The sequence below is a fragment of the Ailuropoda melanoleuca genome, chromosome 13 (genome assembly GCF_002007445.2).
Source record: "Ailuropoda melanoleuca isolate Jingjing chromosome 13, ASM200744v2, whole genome shotgun sequence".
Taxonomy (NCBI): domain Eukaryota; kingdom Metazoa; phylum Chordata; class Mammalia; order Carnivora; family Ursidae; genus Ailuropoda; species Ailuropoda melanoleuca.
This window is the reverse complement of record NC_048230.1, coordinates 34102332-34121818: the sequence shown is the minus strand read 5'-3', so window position 1 is coordinate 34121818 and position 19487 is coordinate 34102332. Positions and strand designations below refer to the sequence as shown.

The window sequence follows — 19487 nt, the reverse complement described above, 5'->3', positions numbered from 1 at the left end:
GTCTCCAAAATCAATACTCTTGGCTCTTAAGCGGTCACTCGTGGGCATTCCAAGATGTTCCAAAAATTTGTGTTTCCCCACTTGCACACCCCTAGCTGAGGTTGACGAAGGTGACCTTCTTGTTTTGGGTCTCATACTGCAAGCAAATGTCCTCCTTTCCACAGTCTATGGAGTGTTAGAATTTTTGCATTTTTGTGCTTTCTGTTGGTGATTTTGCTATTTAAACTGGTCCACAAGAATAGGGCTGAGGGCTGGCTACTTCAGCCTTATAGAGATGTGATGTGCCTTATAGAGAAAATACGAGTGTTAGATAAGCTTCATTCAGGAATGAGTTACGGCGCTGTTGGCCATGAGCTCAATGTTAATGAATCAAAAACTATATTAAATAAGAGGTTTTAAAACAGAAACACACATAAAACAAGGTTCTGTGCTGATCTGTTGACAAAATGTAACCAGAGGCTCGAGGGAACTGAACTCTGTCGATCCCCTAGAAGCAAGGGTTCAGTATTCTGTAATTCAGTGTTCTCCGTGACTTTCAGGGTGACTACTGCCCATAGCAAGAACCGGCTATATCTATTACACGTGACTGGATGCTCAACCTTTTTTTTTGGACACAGTGGAGACATATAAAAGAAGTCTAGCCATTTTCCTACCATCAAGGAATGTGATTAAACTCCATATCACTAATAATGGGGCAGCTGACCTTGTGTGTCTCCTCACGGGATGATACAAAGTTGATCTCATCGAGGATTCTTGTCAAGAACATTTAACCTGAATCTAATCAGAGCTCTGGACCTAATTTCCAGGTTACAGGAAATGCAGCTAATAGAAGAACAAATTAAATGACACCACAAGGAAATTAACAAACCATTCTACACATTCTACGACAACTGCTGTTGTTCTTCAAAAAGTCAATATCCGAGGGGAAAATGGGATAGAGAGGGGATATTCTTTTTTTTTTTTAAAGATTTTATTTATTTATTCGACAGAGATAGAGACAGCCAGCGAGAGAGGAAACACAAGCAGGGGGAGTGGGAGAGGAAGAAGCAGGCTCCTAGCGGAGGAGCCTGATGTGGCTCGATCCCATAACGCCGGGATCACGCCCTGAGCCGAAGGCAGACGCCCAACCGCTGTGCCACCCAGGCGCCCCAGAGAGGGGATATTCTATACTAAAGGACACTAAAGAGACAAACCAAATGTAACACATGATCCTTGACTAAATCCCAGTTCAAACATGCTAACAGCACATTTGGGGGCTAATTAAGGAAATTTAATATGGACTGGATATAAGAATGTTTTCGTTCTTTTTTTTCTTCCAGTTGTATTCGCCTATCACGTTGCATTCATCAAAGGTGCACGACCTAATGATTTGATACCTGTATATACTGGGAAATGATTGCCACAATAAGTTTGGTGAACGACCATCACTTCCCATAACTATGATTTTTTCTTCTTGTGATGAGGATTTTAAGATCTCCTCTCTTAGCAACTTTCAAACATACAGTACAGTATAGTTAACTAGAGTCACCATGCTGTGTATTACATGCCTAGAGCCTACTTATCTCATGACGGGGAGTTTGTACCTTTTGACCCCCTTCACCCATTTCCCCTCACCCCCACCCCCACCCCCACCCCTGGCAATCGCCAATCCATTCTCTACATCTGTGAGTTTGGGTTTTTTAGATTCTGCATATACATGAGATCATATAATAATTGTCTTTCTCTGATTCCCTTTACCTAGCATAATGTCCACACCCGTGTTGTCACAAATGGCAGGATTTCCTTCTTTTTTACAGATGAATAATCTTCTGTTGTCTATGAATACCACATTTTTTATTACATTAGAGATATATTTTTATTACATTAAGGAATTTATTACATTAAGAATGTTTTTATTCTTAAGAGATACATGCTATGGTGTTTCTAATAAATGAGCATGTCTGCACTCTTCAAATGACTCAGGAAAAACACCACCACCTTATTTATGGATAGAACAGGTACAAACAGGGGCGCCTGGGTGGTTCAGTCATTAAGCGTCTGCCTTCGGCCCAGCATTCTGGGATCGAGCCCCACATCGGGCTCCCTGCTCCACTGGGAGCCTGCTTCTTCTCCCACTGCCCCTGCTTGTGTTCCCTCTCTTGCTGGCTGTCTCTCTCTCTCTGTCAAATAAATAAATAAAATCTTAAAAATAAATAAATAAATAAATAATAGGTACAAACAAAAACGCCAAAATGTTAATAACAGTTGAGTATACCGGTGTTTTTTTGACAATTCTTTTCATTTTCTTTTCTGTTTGAGATTTTTAATATTAAAAGTTAATAATTAATGTTTAATATTATATTTCTAAAAGATGACAACCCAGAGTCTAGAATGGGCAGGGCAATGGCAGGGTGGGGGGCCGGGGCCGGGCAGGAGGGTAGGCAAGGTAGGGAGGGCCGGCTTAAAGTAAAGCTCAGCCTGACAGAACCACGCGTGTCCAGGGTGTCCGGAGCCGGTCTGCCCGCTGAGCCGCCACCCTGGACAGAGTGAAGCCCAAGGTCCGGTGGGGTGCAGGACTGGCCCACAGATGCCAGGTGAGCACAGCCAAGCAGGGCTCGGTGCCTCTCCCCTCCTCTCCCCACCTGTCCCCGCCTCTCCGCGTCTGACCCATCCTCACCCAGAAGCCAGGGGGGCTTTAAAGTGCCCCTCTGGCCACTGCTTAATAACCTGCAATGATTGTCTGGTCCATTCTCTAGAAACCCGCTCCCCCACGGCCCATCTTTCGGGCCTCTCCTTCCCTCCCTGCCACAGGCACCAGAACACAGTCTTCGCCCAGGTCTGCAAAGTGCCCGCTTCTTCCCAAGGTCAGCCTCCGTCTGGCATGCTCTCCCGGATCTTCGGATCTTCGCGTGGCCTTTCCTTCCTCCTCGGTTTTCCCGCAAAGGGGCCTCTGCTGTCCTCTAATCAGGCACCCTGGGGCATACTTGGTAGCACTGACCCCAACCCTGATTATCTGGTTTATTTTTGTGTCCTTTCATTCGGGGCCATCCTCTCTCCATGCAAGCTTCCTGCGAGGAGGGCTTAGCCTATGCTGCTTGCTGCTTATCTCCAGCTCTAAAACAGGGCTCTATAAATACGGGGGAAGGGAGGGGAGAGCGGGGGGAGGGGTCTTTCCTTCCCAGCAACTTCACTGAAGATGTAACCAAACCTCAAAATAAGCATTACTGGAAAGTGTGATGGGAGGAAGGGGGCGGGGGTGGGGGTTCGCTGAGCGCATTCACCAAAAATTTTGAAGATAACATGCTGGCATGGAGGTTGCAAGCATAAGCATCACGACGTGAAGTGTCATGAAGAGATAGGACATCAGGGGACCCATGTGAAAGCAAGGGGATGAGGTCACAGAAAGCAGTGCCTGTGTAAACACATCCTTCCCACACGCAGCAGAGCCTGGCTCACCACCTACCCCCCACACCTGGACGGTGGTGGCCCCCAAACGGACTGACAGCAGCTCGAGACCGAGTCTGGCCACTTGCCCAGGTAGCCCGCCCAGGGCTGTGCTTGCTCAGGGGCTTAGAGCAGCCTGGGGACATTTCCTTGTGTTCAGTGCCCTCACAGAGGCCGGCCTGGAGCAAGGAAATGGCAAAATGCATACAAAATCCCTGCTTCTCTGAGCACACAATTCTAGCAGAAGACTTGGGACAGAGGGGATTAAAATGCAGTGTTTAAAAGGGACTCCACCTGCAGCCTCTCTCTGGCCTCCAGGTCCAGCTGGACTAAGAAAGCCTTAGGACTCCTGGCATGTTTTCACGCCCCTCCGAGATGCCCTACGGAGCTCCCCCCAGCTTGGTGACAGCAAGCAGGGAGGGCGCTGAACACCCTGCCCTTCACATTGACCTTGGCATTTGCAGGGGTGATGGCCCTGTAGGGCAGTCAGGAACAGTGGCTTCCTCCTTTATTGTTCCTTTCCCTTGCTCTCTCTCTCTCTCTTTTTTAAAAGATTTTATTTACTTACTTACTTACTTATTTATCAGCGGGAGAGAGCAAGAGCACAAGCAGGGGGAGGGGTAGAGGGAGAGGGAGAAGCAGACTCCCTGCTGAGCAGGCAGCCTGATGCAGGACTGGATCCCAGGACCCTCAACTGACTGAGCCACCCAGGCGTCCCTTTCTCTCTTTGTAAAAATGCTACTCGCAAGCCTAGGGATGGTAAGGAAAAACTTTTCACATGTTACAAACTGATGACCACGTGACCCAGCCATTTTACCACCAGGGCTGGGATTCCCCACAAGCAGTGGAATCAGGTACTCAAGACATGTACTGACTCCAGTTCACAGTCACGGCAGCACTATTCGCCGTGGCCGAAAGGTGGAGATGGCACAGCTGGTTATCCGCGGGTGGGCGGACACACAAAATGTGGCCCATCCATGCGCTGGGATACTATTCATCCATGAAAAGGAACGAAGCAATGGCACCTGCTACAATGAGGATGAACCCTGAAAACGCAACATGAGTGGAGGAGGCCCGTCACCAAAGGCCACATACCCTACAGTCCCTTTTATATGAAATGCCCCAAGTCGGTAAATCCACAGAGATGGAAAACAGGGGCTGTAGGGAATCTGCGTGGTGGGTATGGGGGTTTCCTTTTGGGATGATGAGAATATTTTGAAACTGGACAGGGTACTAGTTGTACCACATTAGAAATGTACTAAATGTCACTGAGTTCTTCACTTTAAAATGGTTAATTTTGGGGCACCTGGGTGGCTCAGCGGTTGGGCGTCTGCCTTTGGCTCAGGGCGTGATCCCGGTGTTATGGGATCGAGCCCCACGTCAGGCTCCTCCGCTATGAGCCTGCTTCGTCCTCTCCCACTCCCCCTGCTTGTGTTCCCTCTCTCGCTGGCTGTCTCTATCTCTGTCAAATAAATAAAATCTTAAAAAAAAAAAAAGTAAAATGGTTAATTTTGGGGCGCCTGGGTGGCTCAGTCGGTTGAGCATCTGCCTTTGGCTCAGGTCATGATCCCAGGGTTCTGGGATGGAGCCCGCATCTCCCTCTGCCTGCCGCTCCCCCTGCTTGTGCTCTCTCTCTCTCTCTCTCTAACAAATAAATAAATAATCTTTTAAAAAATATATTAAAAATATAAATAAATAAAACAGTTAATTTTATGTCATGAGAATTTCACTTCAATTTAAAAAACAATCCAAATCTTACAGATTATGAGGAAAATGCCACATTCTGGCTGAAGAGGCCTGCAAAGCTGGGTGTCAGGTCTGCAGTTCTTTGGATGGGAAAATACTCAGGGGGTGATCTATCGTTTCACTCAATTTAGTCCAAAACTAATGACGAAGCAGCAAGCAGGGGCAGATCGTGACAGATGCTGAGGAAGGACAGAAGCAGTCCCCGTCCTCAATGACCTTACAGTCTAGTTTCTGGACAGCAGCCTTACGAGGTCATTTCTACTTCCCTACGAATGGTTACAACCACTTACGTAGCACTAACTGTGGGCATGGCCCCCTACGAGGGTTAAGGCATTTAACACGGCAGCCCTAGGATGTGCTGTTGTAAGCGCTCCCGGTATGGAGACTGAATCAGCGGGACCCACGGCTGGACACTGGAGAGCTGTGGTTTGTACCCAGGCAGGCTGCTCAGGGCTGGCCCCCAGCCTTACGCCACCCAGCTAGGTATCCACGGGCAGCCTTTAAATGCAGGCCCTTCCAATTCCAAATCCCCTGTGCATGCCACGTAACCACGCTGCCTCCATTAGGAAGTCCAGAGTGGTTCTGGAAAGCCGAAGGGAACGGGCTGGGAGTATCCACTCCACAGCCTGTCTTGGGGGGCCACTAGCCCCGAGACTCCAAGAGATAGAGTGAGGGTTTTAAGCAGAGAGGAAACATGCCCAGTCCCTCAGACTCAGGGTAAAGGAGGCAGAACAGGGCACTGGCCCAAGGAGAAATTTCGACGCTCCATCCAGACTGGTGTGGGTCTCATACACACACACACACACACACACACACACACACACGTGCGCGTTCGCAGGCAGGCACACCCATCTCCAAATGCAGCTAGCTATGACATGACAGAATTGCTACCTGGACATCAGAAGGAGCTTCTCGAAATAACATGACAAAACACTGATATGATCAACCCGGGTTTGGCCCGAGAGCCTCCAATCCTGAAAACCTTCAAGAGAAAACCCAGGCACCTGACCATCTGGGCTCCTTGGAGTCCTGCCTGGAAACAAGAGGCCACACTCCACAGCTTCGGGGTCTCTTGAGCAGGCCACGGTTCTGGGAATTCATGCTTCTGGAAAGAAGAGTTCTCCGCTGGGTTTCCTCGGCTCCAGACATCCTCAGCCCACACCAGGGGGTTCCCAGAGCCTCCCTGCCACAGAGCTCACCCCAAAGATGGCTTCATTCCCTGATGCCATTCTTCAAGGCCACAAATGGCAAAGAAGGGACATCATTAGGGAGCAGTGACTTGGCGCCCTGAGGTTCCAGAAGAGCAGGCTTGGACCTGCAGCCTCTCTTGGAAGGGGCCTCCATCTGACAGAATGAGGGCAGGGAAGGCGTGGGCCCCCGCATGTGTTGATGGGTCTGCAGGTGCTGGGCAAGGCCTCTCTCCAGGCCTCAAGGAGCCCAGGGGCTCTGGCTTCCCACCCCCGGCCAACATTCCTTCCAGACCCTCAGTCCATCAGGGCTGGAAGCTACACTTGCAACTTTGCCTCCCTCGATCCCTATGTGCCCATTTCCCAGGCACAGTTCTCCAAACCATCCCCACCTGCCAGACATCCTGGGGCCCCAAGGGTCCTGGATGGTGCAGGCAGCCAGCAACTCCTACTCTTCGAATTCCAAACCAAGTTCCACCTTGCAAGCACCTGTTGCTCCCAAGACAAACATTCGTCTCCGCCCGGCCTCTTCTGTTCTCTTCCTCCCGCGGTTGAAGCACATGACCCTCCCAGCTCCCACTCCTAAATACTTGTCCCTGGTAATAACCCCTATCACTTCCAGCTCACGCCGATCGGGCACTTACTAGAACCCAGGCACTTTACATACATAGCAGGTATGAGCACCTGTTAGCCCTGGGTTCATTCTGAGTTGAAACTGCGCATTCTGTTAGCTCTGTGAGGGCTGGCCCGGGCTTGTTGGTGTCATTTCAGACCCAGTTGCACAATTTGCAGGGCCCTGTGCAGAAGAAAACAAGGGAGCCCTTGCTCAGAATTTACTAAGCATTTCAAGATAGCAATGACAAAGCCTTAAACCAAGAGCAGGGCGCCCCTAAAGCATGGGGCCATGTGTGCTGCATAGGGCAGATGCCCACCGAGCCGGCCCTGCCCAGCCACATCGTTTCTGTCTCAGACCCCAGTCATCCCTCGGCCCACCGGGCTTCCCAGAGCAAGAAGAGCAAGGCCCACGGGTCTTGAGGCCCAGATGTTGCTCCCACGTGGTATGTGGCTGTTTTCTCTGCTGGTCTCTGCAAGTTTATCTGGTTCTGCTTTACATTTGTCCCTGAACACCTGCTCTTCCCTTCCAGGCTTCCCTATCACAAGCAACAGCACCATCTCTCACTCGGTTATTCAGTCCAAAGGAGTCATCGTGAGTCCTCTCTTTTCTTCCCCCTCCACTGCCAAACTATCAGCACATTCCTGATAGGATTCCACTTTCAAATATATCCAGAATCTATCCATTTCTCTCCAACTACCTGCTAACATCCTAGTCCAAGCTGCTATCATCTTGCACCCAGACTACTACCATAGTCTTTATTGCCTCCCCAGGGCCACCGTGTTGTGTAACCCCAGGGGAAGCCACTCACACTGCTGTGCGGAGTTGAGCAGAGCACCCTCTGCCCAGCTGTATGTTGGCCATCCTGCCCCCCGCTTCCAGTCCTGCTCCTAATCCCCCCTCCTCCCATTTTATTTNACTACCTGCTAACATCCTAGTCCAAGCTGCTATCATCTTGCACCCAGACTACTACCATAGTCTTTATTGCCTCCCCAGGGCCACCGTGTTGTGTAACCCCAGGGGAAGCCACTCACACTGCTGTGCGGAGTTGAGCAGAGCACCCTCTGCCCAGCTGTATGTGCCCATCCTGCCCCCCGCTTCCAGTCCTGCTCCTAATCCCCCCTCCTCCCATTTTCCATGGGGCAACCAAAGTAATCCCAGAATCTGTTTATTGGCTAACATTAATCCTGGCTGGAAGCCCTCTAATGGTTTTCGCCACAATGTAAGTAATTTNAACGCCGGGATCACGCCCTGAGCCGAAGGCAGACGCTTAACCGCTGTGCCACCCAGGCGCCCCTCCTCCTCCCATTTTAAATGGGGCAACCAAAGTAATCCCAGAATCTGTTTATTGGCTAACATTAATCTCTGGCTGGAAGCCCTCTAATGGTTTTCGCCACAATGTAAGTAATTCCAAACTCATTATGGTGGCCTACGGGCCCTCCATCAGAGCTCCCCAGCCTGGGCACTGAGCACAAAGAACGGGCCAAATGGGTCACAGATTTTCCAAGATTGGGTTCCTCTCAGCCCCAGGAACAGCCAGATGGGGCCCTGGGCAACTGGAGGCTCCAAGGCAGTCTTACCCCAGTGGGGTGTGTGCCCTGCACAATTCCAGGGAAGGCAATCCTCTGAGAGCACAACGTGGAGGGAGCCCTTGGGGTAGGGCGCCCAGCTGGTCACCTCCAGCCGCCAGGAGCCTCAGTGGAGTTTGGCCCACCGCAGCAGAGCTCGCTGGGGAAGCTACAGGGAGGAGCCCACAGCCCTTTCCACGGGTAGCTCACACTTTAGCAGAAGTGTTAGGACATGTGGATAAGAAGACCGAGCCCCATGAGAGAAGTACAAAGCAAGCGGTATGGGAGGCGGAGTGATAGGAAGGGTAAAAATGCACAAACAAGGCTCTGTTAAATCCCCGCCTCCACTCCCTAGTGGAGAGACTAAACAGGTAACTTCATCTAGGCCTCAGTATCTCCCTCTGCAAAATGGGCATAACACACCTGCTTCACCAGCTTCTTTGAGGGATTCAGTGGGATGATGTGCCCCAAGCACCCAGCAGAGCTCCAGGTAGAGAGCAGGCTTTTAAAAACTCAGGGAAGGGGCGCCTGGGTGGCATAGCGGTTAAGCGTCTGCCTTCGGCTCAGGGCGTGATCCTGGCGTTATGGGATCGAGCCCCACATCAGGCTCCTCTGTTATGAGCCTGCTTCTTCCTCTCCCACTCCCCCTGCTTGTGTTCCCTCTCTCACTGGCTGTCTCTATCTCTGTCCAATAAATAAATAAAATCTTTAAAAAAAAAAAAAACTCAGGGTAGTCAAGGTAATTGGTGTCATGGCTCGCTAAACGGAAGGAGAGAGAACATTCCAGGTATGCAGGATAGCAGTGTGCTGGGCACCAAGGGGCAGCATTCGGGGGAGGCGAGGCTCCTGGCTGCCACTTACACTCCCCAGGTATCACAGTCCCTGCCACACGCATGTCACATGTCACCTCGGCCTCAGCGTGCACAGCACCAAGCTCAGCGTCCTCCCTCCAAGATCCCGTGTCCACCTCCCTCCCAGTAAACCTGGCCGGAGACCGAGACATCATCTTCAAGTCCTTCTCTGCCACTTCCCACTCCCGACGATGCCACCTGGGATCTATATAGCTGTTGTCCCTCACCCAGATCATTTCGGTGACCTTCCAAGATGGCAGGCTCCCTCACCCCAGCCCATGCTAGCAGACCAGTGGGTCATGCCAACCCTGGATCCCAAGTCTTCAGTGACTTCCTTCTGTACGGCCACCATAACACACCAGGCTCTGGCTCAACCTACCTCTTCAACCTTCTGGGTACCTGCCACCTGATGTGGGCTGAACTGTGTCCCCCAAAAAGATAGGTTGAACTTCTAACCCCCATCCCTCAGAATGTAACCTTATTGGGAAATAGGGTCATTGGGGATATAATCGGTGAAAGTGAGGTCATGATGGATTAGGACGAGTCCTTCACCTCCTAGGACCCGTATCCTGATAAGAAGAGGACAAAGACAGAGAGGAGAACGCCATGAGAAGACAGAGAGACGCACAGAGGGAAGGTGGTTACATGATGGCAACGGCAAGGGATGGACACTGCCACGGGCTGAGCAATGCCTGGGGCCACGAGAAGCTGGAAGAGGCAGGGAAGGAAATGATTCCAGAACTTCAGAGGAAGCACGGCTCTGCCAACATCTTCATTTTTCGCTTCCAACCTCCATAACTGTGAGAGAATAGATTTCTATCGTTTTCGGCCACTCCGTGTGTCATAACTTGTCACAGCAGCACCAGGACAGGAACACTCCCTCCTACCAAGCCCCAGAGCCCAGCCCAACAGGACTGCTGTTCCCAGAACATCTGGCAGCCCTCCCTCCCTCACGTCCCACACGCGCCTCTCCAGCACCTCGACTCTGTGACACCTCACCCCAGAGAGTCGGACTCTTCCTCTTGCCCTTCCAAATTCCTGCCTATCCTTTGTGAGCGAGCATCGTCCCGGTGTTTCCTCCTGGTGCATGAAACCTCCTGGCAGCCTTTTTGTGTCTGAATGTATAAGTTCACCTGACAATGTCCGGGCTGGACCAGACGGGCTTCGGGCATGCTTTCCTGCGGTGGGCCTGGGCCTTCCCCACCCACCCTTCCACGCGACTGTCATGCCCCACGCCCACCCACCCCGACACAGGCACGGGCCTCTGCTGCGGGGTCAGCAGAGCAGCACAACCTCGTAGCCTCAAGGATCAGGCCCACGGCCCGTGACCCGGGCAGGGCTACTCAGAAGCCAGCCTGGGATTTTCTGAACCAGACAGTGAGGAGGAGCCCTCTCGTTCCCTTTGAACCCCAAGCGAGGAGGGTGTGGGGCAAGGGACACCTGTCCCATCATATGGAGGAACCTGAAAGAATGAAGCAACTGACTCAGGAGCCCTGACACAGGACAGAGTCTCTGCGGAGTTTAGTTTCGGAACGAAAGCCCCGCCCCTTTCATGCTCAGGCTGGCGGCACTGGGCTGCGGCCACTTAGAATCAGAGTCCTGGCTCTCGCAATGTGGGTGTAATAGGATAGGAGCCCAGAATGTCAGAGCACCCAACATCAAGCCCTGCCCTCAAGTCGCCCGAAGTTCAATAAGGGAGTTACACAATCCCAGCATGTGAGAGAGCTCTGAGAACAGTACGCACAGGTGTTCTGGAAGCACGCAAGGCATACATACATGGGTGTTGAGGAAGCAAGTCCTTCCTAAAAGAAGCCGCACATAAGCTGAGACCTAAAGTATAAATAGGCATTAACTTTATGGGTGTCTTATCATAATAAAAATAGCTGCCATTTGTCCCAATCATATTGCATATATGATGTCAAATCCCTAGGATTCCCATTTTACAGATAAGGCAGGTGAGGCAGAGAGTTTAAGCAACTTTCCCAAGACCATGCCGCTGATATGGGTGCAGATACACCTTACTCTGTCCAGTCACCATAGGCCAGACTGTAGACCCGTATATTTGGGAAACCACAGAGCTAGAACTTGAACCCAGGCCTGCCCAACCAAAATCCCATGCTCTTTCTATTCCCTCAGCACCTGACAGAAGGCTGGCTGGAACTGGGCCAGTCCAGAGGTTGGTAAAGTAAATCCAGAGGGAATTACCTTAGGTAGGTGACTAGTCTCGGGCTAGGGAAGTCCCGAGACTCACCTTTGGTGGTGCCCACCCCGAAAGCCCGACTCACATGCAAACAAACCATGTGAGCCTGAGAGAAACACCAGGATGCCTGTCTCCCAACAAGCTCCAGAGATGAGGGCAGGAACCACAGTGTCAGAGGGGTCAACAAGTTTTCTTCCTAGGCATGAATTACAGAGGAAATCAGAATCCAAATTTTACCTTGGGGACTGTGGAGTTCATTAATGTTAAGAGAATTCTAATGGACCACAGAAAAATCCTTCAGTTTGCTAAGCTTAGGGGAATTCTGTCCTCTGGGTACCGATCTCTATCAGTGGGTCTGTGTTGCACAAAGGCTGTTGACCACAATTTTCTTCCCTGGCACTCAGGACTGAAAGTTGTTGTTGAAGCCCTAACCTTCCATATGATGGTATTTGCAGGTGGGGGTTTGGGAGGTAATTGGTTTTAGATGAGGTCATGGCGGTAGAGCCCCTATGATGGGATTAGTGTTCTCATAAGAAGGGGAAGAGACCAGAGGTCTCTCTCTCTCTCCCCCTCCAGGTGAGACACAGTGAGGAGGGGGCCATCTGCAGCCTGGAAGAGGGTCCTCAGCAGAAACCAACCACGCTGGCACCCTGATCTTGGGCTTCCTAGCCCCCAGAATGGTGAAAAATAATTCCTATTATTTAAGCCACCCCTTCTTTTGTATTTGTGACAGCAGTCCCGGCGGAGCAGTGCACGCGGGCAGAGCCCAAAACACAGCGCCTAGATGCTGTCCCTATTTGCCTTTCACGACCATCCTGGGGGGGCTCTCCTTGAACACACACCACCACCCTCTTGGGAAACACCTGTCGTGCATTTTTACAGCACGTGTAACTTCGATTTCCTCCCCAGACTGTGGGTTCTGTGAGGACAGGGTGGACCTGGAAGGGCAGCCCCAAGCAGCATGCCTTGATGCCACAGAGACACTCCAGCAAAATCTGGTGGGCGAGCAAACAAAACTTGAAGAGGTCATTTGGTTGGAAAACATCCATCCATCCGTTTTGCCCAAAATCGCTCAAGCTGATGCTCTTCAGGGTTCAATTCTTTTCCCACCTTGTGCTTAAGTTCACATAGCTTAATGCTCCGAAACAATCTTTTTATGTCCCTTATTTCCAAGTCTTTGGAGAACCCTGACCGAACCCTCACCACACCCCCGCCCAAAAAAACTCACAACACCTCATGCAGCCCAGTGAACTGACCTGCCTGTCACCTTTCCTCTCTCCCAGCCTCTGTCTCCATTCTGCAGAGACTAATTAATAAGCGATAAAATGGTCTCGCCTTTTGGAAAGCTTCTTCTGCTTTCCCCCAAATCTATCTGGGCAGGCTCAGGCCAGTTCACCAACAGGGGTCCTAATTAAAGTCTGAAAATACATTGTAAAGGCAAACTGGAAGTACAGAGCCAGACATTACAGCAGCCTGTTCACAGGAAAATCAACGCAAATTAAGCCACAGCCAGACAGAAACCAAAGCAACTTGCCATCACATAAATTACGTGTATTAGATTCAGAAAACGTTAGTGCTGGAAACGCTGCCCCGAAAGGCCCTGGAGAGACATGACATTGCGAAGTTAAGCATGTCCAGCCTCGTTTATGAGGAATTTAAAATAGATGATGAGGCTTTCTGTGGTCACTCTCTCAATTGCTGTGGGCCTGGAATAAGGGCTGTCTCTGCTCCATTCATAATTTAAAGGCTTGCAGGCAGAAATAGGTTTTAAAAATTATTTGCTGTGGCCTTTGTGTGTAGAGGGGTGGAGTGGGAGGTGAGAACTGGAGAAACACTTTATGCGACCCACCAATGCAGCTTGGCCTCCATGTTACCTTCTGTTAAATGGGAAGACCACCAAGTCGGGACTCAGAAAGTTGTCAGGTGGGGTCACTGAGGTAACCGATATGCAGATCCCTTGTAAACTACATGCAAATGTGGCAGCAAAGAGTAAACTTGTTGTGTTTTGTTTACTCATCCATCCATCCATCCATCCTTCCATCCATCCATCCATCCATCTTTCCATCCTTCCATCCATCATTCCATCCTTCCTTCCATCCATCCTTCCATCCATCCATCCATCCATCCATCCATCCTTCCTTCCATCTTTCCATACTTCCATCCATCCTTCCCTCCATCCAACCATCCATCCATCTTTCCATCCTTCCATCCATCCACTCATACTCTTGTTCTGTTTAAAAAAAAAAAAAAAAACTCCTGGCAGCTGAGCTGGGTATGATCCTTGGCAATTTCCCCCTTGCCTTTCCACATTCTCGTTGTGGATATGAGTACAATCACGTTCAAGGAAAGACACACACACGCACGGGCATCTCGGTGCCTCTTAGATTGGACACTTCCCCACTGCCACAACCCTGAGCCATGCCGTCCTGGAGTTTCCTACAGTCTGCCCACTGCCCTCCCAGCCGCCAGCGTGGGCCATCCCTGCTAAGCCGGAGCAATCCATCTCAAAGGCAGGCCGATGCCTTCAGTCCTCGGGGCCCCACTGCCTCCAGGACCGAGTCTGAACACTCGAGCATATGCACACGAGGTCCTTCGCCAGCGGCCTCATCCACTGGTCTAGCCTCACATTCCCTGTCCCAGCCACACTCAGCCGCTGGAATGGCTGTCCTGGGAGAGCGAGGGCGTCTCCTTGTTTGGATCAGGGATGCATTCCCAGCACCGAGGACAGTCCCCGTGGGAGCCTCCAGGTGTATGTGTCCAGTGAAAGGGCACCTTTCATTTCTGGTCTTTGCTCCCATTTTTCCCTCTGCCTACAACACGCTTTCCTCTCCCTTCATTTGGCTAATTCCCACTCATCTTTAAGGTCTCGACAGTGAGGTCCTTTATCAAGCACCTCTTGGCTTCCCTCCAGAGAAATGGCCTCTCTCTTCCTGCAGCCCCGCAGGACTGTCTTTAACATGCTTCTGCTCTGGGTGGGTTCTATCATCCAAAAGGCAGGAAGCCCAGCATGGACCTTTCTCATTCTTGACTGTGACCAATGAATAAGTAACATGCTCATTCTATGCCAGAGGATTCAAATCCAGTTCCATCCAATCCACATTATTAAAGCCCCAGGGTGGGGGGCAGGAGGTATGTGGTTTCCTGCTCATAAAACACCTTTCCTTTCTTCACACAACAGGCTGCTTTTCTTGGGGCACCTGGGTGGTGCAGTCGGTTGGGCGACTGAACTTCGTCTCAGCTCAGCTCATGATCTCAGGGCTGTGATCTCAGGGTCACAGGATTGGTCCCCACATCAGGCTCTGCACTCAGCACGGGGTCTGCTTGAGACTCTCTCTCCCTCTCCTTCTGCCACTCTCCCCATACTCTCTCTCTCAAATGAATAAATCAACCTTTAAAAATAAATGAATAAAAAATGAAAGCTGCTTTTCTTGTCTTCACCACCTGTCTGGAAGCCTCTTAGGGCACAGCTGGCTGGGGTCCTCCAGCATTTGTCCTATGACGGGCTCTTAGCAGAGATTCCTTGTCAAAGGACTTGAAAGGAATTTGCAGTTGTGAACCAGGCTGGCACCAAGGCCTCGCTGGCTAATATCTCAGTTTCTTTTCTTGAAGATTGGGTGTTAACCTAGACAATTGGCTAATATCTCAGTTTCTTTTCTTGAAGATTGGGTGTTAACCTAGACAATTGTATTCCTGAAGGTCCCCATCTATTAAACAGAACCACGAGGCTAAACCCTGCAGAACCTTTCTTGTAAACTTTGCCCTGGCCCAGTTGGAAGGTGGGCATTGCATGATTTTATGTCCGTTGGACCTTCTTACCCGAGGGAAAAGATGTAAAATCACCTGTCCCACGATGCTGGGCAAATTTCTCGAAGTTAACAGTGACAGTCATAGGACAAGAGGCTTTTTCCCTCAACCCTGCGTCTGAATCACTGTGGGGGGGGGGTGCTGGAGAGAAATAAAGCTAGAAGGGGATTACATGGTGGGGAGGGAATCTTTCTTTTATGAATATAAGTCTCACTGAGAATGTTCTTTCTACCCTAGGTCTCGGGAAGACCTCATTGCAATCCCCAGCCATTGTGAGTGCCAGCCTGGCTCCCTGCTCCCTTGGGATTGCTGCAAAACCCTTCCAAAGGCAGCAGGACAGCCGAGGAAACTGAGAGCAAATAGGATGGATGCATGTTGGCAGAAATTCAATGCTGAGAACAGAAATCACACAAGGTGTTTGACTGAATTGACAGATCAATTCATTCCCCACCAAGGCCCTTTCTAGAAACAGACTCAAGCCCCTGGGAGCCTCTGACCTTCCAGTGGAGAATATTGATCTTTGGTTCCTGGCGAAGTCACAGCCTGTACTCGGCAGTAGCACTGAGTTGACTCAGATTAGACTGGGGCCCGAGAAGGGGTGAAGCAGGATGGAAGGAAATCAAGGTGCAAAGATAACATACTAACAAGTCGATCTGCACAAGGGAATGTGCTTACGGTGTTGGGTCAACCTCGCTTCTGAGCCAGCCTGGGAGACACTCTAAGTGATCGGCCAGGATCTGGGCTTGGCTGGCTGGGCTCACTTCCCCCAAGAGACCTACAGGTCATGACCACTCAGGTGCTCAAACCCCAGTCTGTCACCTGCCGGGAGTCATTGCTCACTCCCAGAATTGTCAAGAAGTAGTTGCTGGCTCTTCACAAGGGGAAACCAGCTCTGGACGTCTCTGATGTGCAGCGGACAAGAACCAAGGTTCTGTTGCATTACCAAGGTTATTCACTGGGTTCTTGTAATGATTTAAATGATGCAACTATTTTCAGAGTTTACTNGTTCTGTTGCATTACCAAGGTTATTCACTGGGTTCTTGTAATGATTTAAATGATGCAACTATTTTCAGAGTTCACTCTGCCAGAAGAGCTGGAAGAGATGGAAATGCAATACTTTCCCCCCCCTTTTTTATTTTTTATTTTTATTTTTTTTTAAGATTTTATTTATTCATTTGACAGAGAGACAGCCAGTGAGAGAGGGAACACAAGCAGGGGGAGTGGGAGAGGAAGAAGCAGGCTCCCAGTGGAGGAGCCTGATGCAGGGCTCGATCCCAGAACCCGAAGGCAGACACTTAAGGACTGAGCCACCCAGGCACCCCTCCCCCTCTTTTTTAAAAAGTGTGAGTGATTCCCTCCTCTAGCCCCCATGGCGATCCAAGTTGCCTTGGGCTCCCTTTTTCCAGTTGCTTGAAAAGTTTTAAGTTTTAGCTCATTACTAAGTCCCTGGCCTTTTCACCCGAATTCCAACATTTTGATTTTCCTTGGGTTATCATACGTCCGTGTCTCTTGAGAGCCGGGCTCTGTGCTAACGGCCTGCATGGATTACTTACTTTACTCCCCACAATAACCTCTTAGGCGGGTGCTACCATTGTCCCCATTTACAGAAGAGGAAAGCAAAGCTCCAAGGGATGATGTAGTTGCCCAGAGGCATACAGATGGAAAGTAGCAGAGCCAGGATTTGAACCCAAGCCACCTGACTCCAGAGCCCGACTTCTTAAGCAGGATATTTAGTCTTCCAAGCAACAATCGTTCATCAAACACCTGCCAGATTACGGACTGCGTGAGGAGCAAGGGTAAAGATACATGTGGTATAGCCCAATGTTCTGGGTTGACTAGCATTGCCCCCAAATTTCATGTCAACCCAGAACCTGGGCATATGACCTTCTTTGGAAATACGGCCTTTGCAGATGTAATCAAGTTGAGATGAGGTCACACTGGATTAGGATGGGCCCGAAAGCCAGTGACAGTGGCCTTATGAGAAGAAGGGGATTTAGACACGTGCATGCAGGGCAAATCCCACGGAAGAGCAAAGGCAGAGAATGGACTGATGCAGCCACAAGGCCAAGGACTGCCTGCGGCAGCCAGAAACGAGGAGACGGCCATGGAACCGAGTCTCCCTCAAAGCTTCCAGAAGGAACCAACCCTGCCCACACCTTGATTCAGGACTTCTAGCCTTCTGACCCTTGAGAGGATACACAGGAGCTGCGTTAAGCCACACCATTTATAATCATTTGTCATGGGAGCCCGAGGAAACAATACCCTAACAGAAAAGAGACAATAAAAAAGACACTTTCTCAAGTCACCCGGGGACCCTGTTTGGCAATTGCAGCTCTTGTCTGAAAGTCATGGTTCCCCATCGGCCGTGAGCAGGCAGGGGCCAAGCCAGCGATGAATCAATCTGCGGCCCCACAGGAAGCCGGCTTTCCTGTCAACAAAGCACAGAGAGCAAAGCTGCCGTGGACACAGACATCGGGCCAGAAGGCTGGCTGCCTGGCCCCTGGCACAAAGCTCAGATGGAGAGAATATTTTCACAAAGGGAGGAAAAAATAGGAGAGCCCACCAAAGGGATCCCGCCGTGCCATTTCTGCCCAGGATGAGACGGTGCCAGTGGGGACAGCTCAGAAGGGGAGGGTCCCGGCCTCAGAAATCTAATCATTTAAACCCATAATTTAAATAATGGGCCAGATACCTCCCCACAAACCCACTGGACACTAAAAGCAGAAGTTTTTAAGTATTCCACAATCCAGTGCCCTTTGAGGATCTAGTCAATGCTATGGATTAAATTCTCTCCCCGAAAATAGAAAAAAAAAATTCCAACACGCAAAGTTTGGGGTGACATGTCAAGGGAAGGGATCGTGACCTTAAGCCCATTCTCTGATAAGCAATGGTGTATACATTGCCAAGCGCACACCGGGCTCTGTGCTCGGTGCTGGGGATACAAGAGGGGAAGAAGAGACCAGGCATTTTTCCTGCTGAAGGCCAGAGCTAGAAGGGAGCTGTGTGATTTTCCTGGGCTGCCACAACAAAGGAGCACAAACGGGGGGCTTAAAATGACAGAAATGTAGTCCTCTCATGGGTCAGGAGGCTGGAAGCCTGAAATCAAGATGTCAGGAGAGCAGGTTCCTTCTGGAGGCTCCGAAAGAGAATCTGTCCCATGCCTCTCTCCTGGCTTGTGGATCCCTGCATTCCCAGCTTGCAGACCCATCACAGCATTCCCTGTCTCTGCCTTCCCATCACTTCCTCTGGGTGTCTCTCTGCGTCCTGGCCTCTTCTCATAAGGACACTGGTGATTGGACTTATGACGCACCCCCAATGGTGGGTGGTATCATTAACTAAGGGGCACCTGGGTGGCTCAGTCAGTGAAGCGTCTGCCTTCAGCTCAGGTCATGATCTCAGGGTCCTGGGATCAAGCCCCATGTCAGGCTCCCTGCTCAGCGGGGTGTCTGCTTCTCCCTCTCCCCCAGCTCGTGCTCTCTCTATCTCTCTCTCTCAAATAAAATCTTTAAAAAAAAAAATCCATGACTAAATACATTTGCAAAGTCCCTGTTTCCAAATAAGGTCACAGGCTGAGGTTCCAGGTGGGCACGAATTGGGGGGGAGCACACTATTCAACCCGATACAGGTGGTCAGACGGTTACACAGTCACCATGGGGAGCAGCCAGGGAGCCGGCAGAGAATCCGGCAGCATCCAAGAAAGCTTTCCCGAGGACCTCGGGAGGCACGGGGGCCCCAGACGGTGAATAGAAAGTAACTACACAGGGGAAGTGGAAAGTCCACCGGGAAGACAGAATCACCTAGCCGAGGCCCAGACATGGGGAGGCACCAAGTGAACAGAGGGGCGGCACAGAGAGCCAGTGTGGAGGAGGGGCTGGTCTTGTAAGCTGCTGTCCAGAGTTCGGATTGGATCCCTAGGGCCACAAAATGCCTTTGAAGGATTGTAAGCAGAAGAGTGTTTCTAGAAATTTCACTTTGGCTGAGGTGGGGTGGATGGACTGGAGTGGGGGAGACCCAGATGCAGGGACCCCTGAGGGTCTGTATCTCTGGGGAAGCTCCGGGCTCCAGGATACAAGTGGCCGAGATACCGTGGCAATG

General features: G+C 50.6%; 1 protein-coding gene across 3 annotated transcripts in view; it reads right to left on the bottom strand.

The window, feature by feature from the left end:
- Positions 1-19487, bottom strand: part of ARSG (arylsulfatase G) — a 102645-nt gene that overhangs the window by 44365 nt on the left and 38793 nt on the right. The window lies entirely within an intron of this gene.